A 10,038-nucleotide genomic window follows, 5' to 3' on the forward strand; every position below is an offset into this window, starting at 1 on the left:
TTCTGGAGTGGAGACCCCGTGTCGGCAAACGGCGTGTCGGTCGCCCCCCAACCCGTTGGTCTGATGATCTGCGGAAGGTAGCGGGAAGCCGCTGGATGCAGATGGCGGGTGACCGTTTGGGGTGGCGATCGTTAGGAGAGGCCTATGTCCAACAGTGGACTACGGAAGGCTGAGAGAGAGAGAGAGAGAGAGAGAAACAGATGAAAATATTTAATAAACATAATACTGGCATGCTTAATTGATTCGTTTTGAATCCAAATGCGGCTTAGTGTGACCACAGCTTTAGGATTAAGTAGGTATGCAAATCTCTCAAAGAAAATTATAATATTTTTCTTGAATAATGAAATCTTAATTAATTCCACGTTCATTGGGGATGAACTGGGGTGAAAAAATATCTAAAAACAATGTCTTATTTAGGAATATTAATATTTTTTTCATCTTTTCTGTGATTAATGATTCAAATCGTTCTTACAATCTGTTCTTTTGAGGGTTGAATGTAAAATAAGTGATCTTTAAACTTAATTATAAAAAAGATAAATCAAATCGTTTAATATTTTTTTTTGTTTTTCAAATAAAAATACTGATTCTTTGATAGTATGACTAGCGATAATATAGGTAGGTACTTAATACAGTAACTTATTATTATGTGTTTTACAGTAGTTTACCTGTTCTTTTCTATTCTATTCTCTGTGGGGGTGTAAGAACCGGCACCTGGTTCTCTCGAGTGGAACCTTTGTGCATATCCCCAAGGTCTAAACTGCCTTCCTAAGCTTGGACCATTTCCCACCACGCTGGTCCACTGCGGGTTGGTGGGTTCACATATCTAGATGTGCTAAATCTAGATATGCAGGTTTCCTGACGATGTTTTCCTTCACCGTAAGAGCGATGGTATACATTGTACTTAAGTTAAAAGAAATCATTGGTACATGTCAGCGCCGGAATTCGAACCCGCATCTCTTGCGTGAGAAGCGGGCGCTTACCGGACTGAGCTACCACCGTTCTAAGTAGTTTACCTGTTAAACAATAGCATTTATTTTTAAAAGCTTACCAACCTACCCGGTTATGGGTACTATACAGTCTTTTGTAAAAAACTTCGATTTTCCCTGACAATCCGCACTTTTTTAGCTAAAAAAGCGGCAGAACACCAAAGGGGTTATTTTTTAAAATACATGGGGCGTAAAAATGGAAATTCATTTGGGATGGGCCGCCATTTTGTAAAACCGCTGCCGTCGCCGCCTGACAATGGGGCGCTTGCTTCGGTAGGTTTTTACTAGCGGACACACGTTGTCGGCGTTTCAGGATAACGAACACTACCTAGGTACGTGAAAAGAACGCCAAACTTTTTTTCTTTATGGACTAAAAAACGGCTGTGTTGTTAAGTTTTATTAGACATGAATTAATCTTTTAAAATAGAGATTTATGGCCACGTAAATCAAGCACAATACCTACTGCAAAAACATAAGTTTAAGTGAACAGAGTAAATAGCTGAGTTTAAGGAAAACAAAATTAATTAATCATTAAGATTATGTTTCATTAAGTAATTGAAGTTTAAATTTCACGATAAATTACGTGAAATGAGCAATTCGATATGTGTAATCTGATTCGAAAAAGGCATTTGTCTACCTGCAAAGATACGTCCGATACAAAGGTACATATACGTATAAAACCTGTCTCTGTTTCATTAGAGGTAGAAAAACATAAAAAAAGAATTCCACCACGATATCACTCTGTCAACTCGCGAAACCTGCCAACAATTTATTATCCGCTAGCAAACGAAAATTCATTCCTTACTCACCCTCTTTCATCTTTCCCCACCGTATTTACCATCCAATTAATTTTGATGATACCGGCAAAACATTATTCGCGTGTCCGCCTGTCACCTCATGTAACTTGAGAGATCATTTGTCATTTTCCAAGATGGCGGCTTACACGGCTCTCATTTGTTTCACTCTCGCGTCTTGCGGTCACCACTGTGAAATAAGGTGACAACTGACAACCATGAAATTCACCGTCATTTGTTTACAGTTAATAATTATTATGAACTTTGTTGGAATAGCTTTGAATCCCTTGAAGCATCTTAAAAAGACTAATTGCACCCTTATTTTTAAATCGCTGTAAACCGCTACCTACATTACTAACAAATAAATTATGTATATGTAATTTACAAATCATTTACTTCGCAGATACGAAATTTAGTACTAAACTATCGGAATCCGGTTATGAGCATCTGGCTCCAGATTGTAAGTTGGGAAACTATGTCTAAACTATTAACAAATAATGTTACTTAACTGTTAATTGATGCTTTATTAACCCGGATGTAGATACAAACAAAAGTAGGTTTTGTAGTGTGGGTACGGTTTGCCCATTGAAGTGTTTTTTTACTGCATAAGTTGTTAGCCGTAAGTTTTTAGTATTATAGAAAATTCTAGAAATTAACCATGTAGATTTTTTTGGCAAATATCGGAAATGATTGAAACGTTTTCAGTCTTTAAATAAGGAATCTAAAGCACAGGGGACAATTTCATCTCGAAATAACGGAAAACCAAAAAGTAGAACGAAATAAACTAAATATTCATAAGTGATTCGGAGCTATTTATATCTTTTCCGGAATAGGGCAGGATCCAAAATAGACAAAAAGCTTGTGTATTTGTTTTATTTTTATTCCCTTGACGTTATTTCTACTGCCAGGGGTCGTTAGAACTGACAGGATTTAGAAAATAGGAATAAATTTATTCAGATAACTATAGGTAATACATATTTTAAAAATAGGTCAACTCTTAAATCTAAAGGTAGGTGAAATACTGCTCTGAACTAGGAAATAACAGAGTTTTTCCTGTGTTTCAGATTAAAAAGTTACATAGTAAAATAAAAATAAGTACCTACCTGACTTGTTTTATTAACACGATTGTAGTACCTAATGAAATAAAAGGCAGAAGATAGAATTTGTAGAACCACTTGTAGAGTGGACACTGGTCAGTCCGATAAAAATAATATTATGATGATGATGATGATTATGATGATGATGATGATGATTGATGGTGGTGATGAATATTGAAACTTGTGTAAAACGTAAACTTCCGATTGCGTAGAAGCACAAAATAATGAAATGAGAAAATAAACAAGTAGGTATTCGTAGAATCAAGCACATTATTTAATAAGATATAGGGTAAACTACCCTATTATTGACACCCCTCCATTTATTGACACAGCGCGGAATAATTAAAGAAAACAAGACAACGCTTCGTTCTATATAGTTATATTTATCTTTGAATGCAGCAGTAATAGTTATTCTGTAATGGTAACACTCGGCAGTCATTTTTACAGCAATGGCTGACCAATAAAACATAGACAATTCGTGCCTCTCCGTTGCTTCTTTAAATTCCGCCATCTTGGATCGCTTTTTGCAAAGGACAGTGGCTACTTTAGGAATAAATTTGCTAGTATTTCTTTAAAAAAATGGTTAAATTTGTTATTTGGACTGAAAGGGAACAAAATTCCTTTTCCATTTCTTACCTCAAAAACCACTTATTTTCGGTTTTAACTTCGAATTTAGGTGGTGTCAATTATAGGTAGCACTTTTGGTATATTTTCCTAATATTGACATATTGGGTCAATAATTGGAAGGAATGTTTTTTGTTTTCATGCTAATATTTTAGCTTTTTCCGGTAGTATATCCTATAATGATCACGTTGACACTATTTAATCATTTATCCCACACGAATTTCCAATTCATGACACAGTGTCAATACAGTGAAATCCAATTATCGACATAGTGTCAGTAATCTATTTCCCTATTATTGGCATGTCTATATATAGGCAAAGTGTCAATAATTACGCTCATAAACGATAAATATTTTTATGGGAGCTTACCATAAAAGTGGCAGTGAAAAGTGAAGCAGAAAAAAAACTTATTCTGCTTCACTTCTCACTGCCTTTCTGCAACCTATATGAAGTCGTCTGACTATCAGGTGGCCTGCCAACTGCTCTACGTCCACCTGTCATCATTTTGCCTGGCCAAAAGTGTCCTGCACACTTCCCACCCAGCTGAATCCACCTCGTAATCTGTTTAAACTGGGATTCTGACCCGGCGGGTAAACAATTATCAAGATAGGTGTTAAGATTCACAAAATTTAATGATATCCAGCTGTATCGTTCATTTCGATTGGGACACTGGACATTACCTTAGTCTTGAACATGTTTATGTCCAACCCTCAAGGATGCTACGTGTAGTTCTGCGAGCATAAACTGGAGATATCAGAGGCATATTCATGATTCTTCATCAAAATAAAGATGCGACAAAGCTACACCACACTTTTTCTTTGGCCTTTCTCTTCCAGCAAGTACTTACCAGGTCTAAGATCAGTCCTGACGGCCAAAAAGCATGCTATGTCACGCTTGCCTGTTCGTTACCTCCACTCGAGAACTCGATTACTCCAACTGTCTTTCTTCTTGGGTGGCTGGCCTATTGGCATCTCACATTGGATCTCTGATCGATTGATTACACCAGTTCAGTCCGCATTACGACTTTATATCGGTGGACCTGTTAGCCCAGCTGTGACCACGTTTCTGAACCATATGGCATCAGCAGCAGGAAGCACTAGCTGGAACCTTTGAGAAATGCCCAGGAGATCATGAGACGAAGCAGCCTAACTCAGTGGGACTAGTCTGCTAGCATTAGCATTAGATGCAGTATATATGGTATGTCAGATAACTAGCTGATGACTTATGGTATGTGACACTTATGGTGTTTTAATATATCACCGTGATATACCAAATAGAGAACCGCACCCATGGTACCCTCCCAAAGGTTGAATTCCTGTTTAAAACGGTTTTTATTACCTAATATCAAGCATGTCAATAATTGGTACAGGAGGTGTCATAAATTGGAAAACCCGTGTCAATAATTGGGAAATAGGGGTTCTTTCACATTTATAGCTGATAATAAAAAACTAAGAGTATAGGGTCATTGTTTTGTCAAAAATATTATAAATGAATATACAGCTGAGACCGCTACGGAAAAAATACCACAATACTAATATTTTATGCGTATTTATGGCCAGTTTTGCAGACGACTCGTCTTAAAGTGTCAATAATTGGGTAGTTTACCCTACCTACCTACCTATGTTATATATTATGTCATACTACACGTCAAAGCTCAAAATGTGGTTATTTATTTGCAACATACATACGAGTACAAGATGTCTTATTCATAATACATCAGGCGCTATTTTGGTTCAGATTTCGTCCGCAGTTTCACACTACAGGAGGGTTACTCTACACTGATGAAAAACTGCTGTCGTGCAATCAGCACGTTTAATACAACGGGATAGAGTCATGGCTCGCGTAGCAGCGCTCCAAATCTTAGTTTTTAGGCATATAGAGTGACCCCCGTCATAACTAATGCAGGATGGTCACCGCATAAGTGTATTTGCATGTATCGCGAATGTTCAATGTGAGTCGTGGTATTTATCGCGTAGGCGGTGAATGTTTTATCAAATTGTAGTTTCTGTTAAGGGAATTAATAGGAATTTTGGTTAGTGCTTCAGTTGCTAAGGGATGATCGAACTACTCGTGAATGCCATTTTCAACATCCTCTGTCTAATTCTGAACTGATTGGTGTTAATTTCGCAGTTTTTATTTCCTGGCTACTTTCTTTTGCCTACTTTATAATTTTACTGCTAACGAAAAATGTATAACGTTTGGATGTATTGTTATATTCCAAATAAGTGTAAGTAACTTAAAACTCATAAATGATTTATGTACTACTCCAGCGTCCATTATTGATAGTCGCAATCTTCACAAACATTTCAAAATGGCGCAGTCGGTAGGATAGCGTGCGTTGTCTCGCACAAACAATCACGATAACACACATGTATGAGTGGAGAAGCAGTTGACATAAACGCTTTTACGGCCGTCGAGCCTCAATAAGGCCCCATTCACACAGGTTTAATTAGAATACTTTACTATCCAGGTCAGTCGAAACAAAAGGAATACGAAAGGCCACGCTTGCCGGCAAGAAAACTTTGTATTTTTACTCTAGAAGAGCGCCGGTAGAAATGCTTTACAAATTCATGACTTTTTTGTTTATTTGCTTTATGAGCTGCAAAGGAAAATTAATTGTCGTAGCGCTGGCTGCTTGAATGCGTCGGAGGATGAATATTTCAAAAGGGTAGAGTTATTGCTGTGAACAAAAAATTGAGAAACTTGATACAAAAAGGTGAGAAAAAAATATATAAGTACCTATCTAAGATATCTTGTAGAAAATATTGTGTTAATTTATTAGTTTACTAGCTGTTGCCCGCGAGCTTCGCTTTGCCTTAAAATTATTTTGCCGTGGACGACTCCCGAACTACCTACCCAATAACATGCCATGGTGGTATTAAATTAGATGAAAGTTGACAAATAAGTACGAAGATACTTGACTAAAAATGATTTTCACTTTATTGAGCAAAGACTTGTATAGCTGAAGTATTTGCGGGTTAGCTAACATAATAATAAACGACTGAACGTCCACGACTGTTCGCGACTTTTGGGTTGGGACTTTGGGGAGATGTGTCATAACGATGAGACATGATAAGTGGCTAGTTATTTTATTAGGTGCATGTTTTTCTATACAGTATTTTCTATGATATTTTTGTATACAAGTTTTTTAGGTTATATTTTGTGTACTTCTCTCCACCTCCTAGTTTTGCTAACACTTCTTCAATGCGCGGTAATGGGTACTTATCGACTAAGATGTCTTTGTTCAAGGTAACCGAGTAGTCCCCGGCTATCTTGACCTGTCCGTTTTCCTTCAGTACCGGCACTACAGGAGTCGCGTAGTTGGAGTGGTTGACGGGCACTAAAATACCTAAACTCACTAACCTATCAAGTTCCGCTTCAACTTTATCTTTTAAAGCGAATGGTACCGTGCGTGGCTTGAAAAACTTAGGTACGGCATTATCTTTCAATCGAAGGTCAACTTTAAATTTATTGAAAGTACCTAACTCATCGCGCCACAATTCAGGGTATTGTTCCAACAGCGTGCCTACCTCACCATCAGTGTAAATTTTATTTAAATTTGTAGTTAACACTAAGTTAAAAGCGGACATGAAATTTCGACCCAGTAATGGCGGGCCGCCATTTTCCACTACAAATATCCTAATCGGTTTTGTCTGACCATTGTATGTAACATTCGTTTCGAAATAGCCCAGGGGAGAAATTTTATGCCCGGTATATAGACACATTGTTATGTTACAAGGCAGCAGTTTATACAATGAGAAATTACTGTTATAGAAACTATCTGAAACGCGACTCAGCTGCAGCCGCGGTGGACGCGCCCGGCGGATAACTGGCCGCGATAAGGCGACTGAACGTCCACGACTGTTCGCGACTTTAGGGTTGGGACTTTGGGGAGATGTGTCATAACGATGAGACATGATAAGTGGCTAGTTATTTTATTAGGTGCATGTTTTTCTATACAGTATTTTCTATGATATTTTTGTATACAAGTTTTTTAGGTTATATTTTATTTTTACAATTAAAGGTGGAGGAATGATGTGTTTATGGTCATCCTCTATGTAGTCTATGGTCACCTCTTTTCACATTACTAATAAAATGGCGGCAAACAAGCAAATACATATTTCTATTATTTATTATTATCTTAGCTAACCCGCAAATACTTCAATAGCAATGGCAGAATAGTAATTTATAAATGTTTAATTTCAAGCATCTAACTTATGCAGTTTTGGTTTTTTTCATACTACTTATTTTTTCTCACTTTAACTCCCATTCTCCAAAACAAAACTATAACTTTACTAAGGTGTGCAGACATGTTAAATTGAAAACATCTAGGTATCTTGCAATATCCTATTGTAACTAAGCTTTACGGCTGTTTTAACAGCATGCAGATTTCATCACGCACGTGGGATAGCACGCAATTCCCGCATCTCTTGTGCATATTCCACGCGTTACAATGAATACTTGTATGAACGCGTGCGGGGAAATCCCGCGTGCGTGATCAAATCCGCATGCTGTTAAAAACAGCCTAAGTTAATGCCGAATTTCAACCGCTAACTCCCGTTTTTGTGGGAAAATACGGTACCTAAGCTACGTCCCTTCCAAATTTCAAGTGCCTACGCTACGTTTAGCCTGTGCGTTGATATCGTGTGCGTGTCAGTCATGGGAATTCCGTATAGAAAATCTCTACTCATTTTTCCTAAAACACCTACGTAATAAGTTTCATGGTTTTATCTTAAAAAATGACGCATAAGAACCAAATGACAATGAATGAAACCTCGTATTGAAAAGTACAGTGGTTTATTGGGTTGTTTTCGAAGATCTTAAAAACACTGCAAATCAGGGGGGGGTCAGTGCCTTAATGGCTGAACTTTTAGTAGAAGGTAGCGCCATCTCTATATATTACTCTTACTACCAAAAAAGATGTAAGATGGCGTTATCAACAAGACCATAGAACAATAACAAGACACAAAGATAAGTAGTATTTGAATGTTAACATTGTCATGATCTATGGCTATTATGAAGAAATTGCGTGTCAGTGTCAGTTCAGTTGTCTTACAATGTCTCGCAAATAACATTTTTGTTATAAAAGCCTATACTCTCGGTATATCGTTATTTATAAATTTTGTATACCTACAAACAAAAATAAACATGGTGTGTCAAGAAAAAGCATCTTTATCCGCAAAAAGTGTTTTTATGAAATTCTTGTGACCTAACAGATTCCATATGGATCCAGGTTCCACGTGGTTCCACGGGAACCGAACTGAAAAGGCGGCACTGGCAAAGAACGACCGACATCTTCATATCCGCTGAAGATTAAAATACTATGTGTACCAAACTGATAAATGTCATCAAAGATTTGCCTCGCGAGGATAAATGATGCACTATTGGACGAAATGACTTTATCACCACAAGTGACAAGATTTGCTTCTCTTGGGAAACATAAACTAGCAAAACATGAATTGGTTTTCATGGTGAAAGGAATAAAAAAGGAATACACACACCCACTCGCATATTATTTTACAAGTGACATGAAAAAAACTGAACTGAAACATTATTATATGCGAGGTAATAAAGAATTATATAATAATTTGTTTTTTATTTATTGTTGCATGTAGGTAGGTACATAAATAGATTGAACTTACATTTAGCTAATAAATGTAATAACTGTTGTGTGGTGTAACTACCTTAAGGCAAATATATCTTATATCTTTATAGATTGAAGTTAATAGCCGGATCCCCACCAGACAATCCAACGCGATCCGATCGCGCGATCTAAGGAATCTTACATACTAAACTTCTTGGATCGGGCGATCGGATCGCATTGGATCGTTTAGTGGAGATCCGGCTATTAACTTGTGATAACAATATCTATATATACAGGGTGTTCCAACAGGGCACCCTGTATGTATGTACAATGAGGCTGAGAAATATAAAGAGATGGCGCTGTTCAGTATGACGTATAGAGTACGACAAAAAACTCCTCGAGATGGCACTCTTTTCACAATTGTTAATTTTTTCTCCATGTTGCAAATACAAACAATAAGTACATCAGCTAAAATCAAACCATACCGCGATGTATACGAACACCCGACAACGCCATCTAGGAGCGGATATAGCTACTATATAAATTAAACTTCCAAAACTCAACACCCATAAAACTTTCAACCCCTATTTTTTTTTTAAATGCTTATTTTTATATTTTTGTGATTATGTAGTGCTTAAATACAAAATATAATGTTTTTATCTTGAAAAATGACGAAATTCATACAAAATATACCCCTATTTCATCCACTCACAGGTCGAAGTTTCAAAAACACTAGAACAAAATGTTTAATTATTGCTCATCAAGTGCTTAAATATAAAGTTTATTTAAAAAAAGATCTACCCCGGCCGGGAATCGAACCCGGGACCTTCGGCATAGCAGTCATGGTCACTAACCACTACGCCAGTCAGCCGTCATATATTTTTATCTTTTAAAATTAAGTATTCGCATACAACTTTTAACCCCCCCTTTTAACCCCTTACAACCTCCGTTTC

At 37.0% G+C, this 10,038-nt stretch overlaps 1 long non-coding RNA gene across 1 annotated transcript; it reads left to right on the top strand.

Annotated features, from left to right (window-relative positions):
* The first annotated feature begins 6,513 nt into the window (after positions 1 to 6,513).
* LOC125490987 lies at positions 6,514 to 7,617 on the top strand. The gene is made up of 2 exons (XR_007268039.1): positions 6,514 to 6,653; positions 7,500 to 7,617. It is a non-coding gene; the product is annotated as an uncharacterized LOC125490987 (long non-coding RNA).
* Positions 7,618 to 10,038: the final 2,421 nt, after the last annotated feature.

The sequence above is a fragment of the Plutella xylostella genome, chromosome 29, assembly GCF_932276165.1.
Source record: "Plutella xylostella chromosome 29, ilPluXylo3.1, whole genome shotgun sequence".
Lineage (NCBI taxonomy): Eukaryota > Metazoa > Arthropoda > Insecta > Lepidoptera > Plutellidae > Plutella > Plutella xylostella.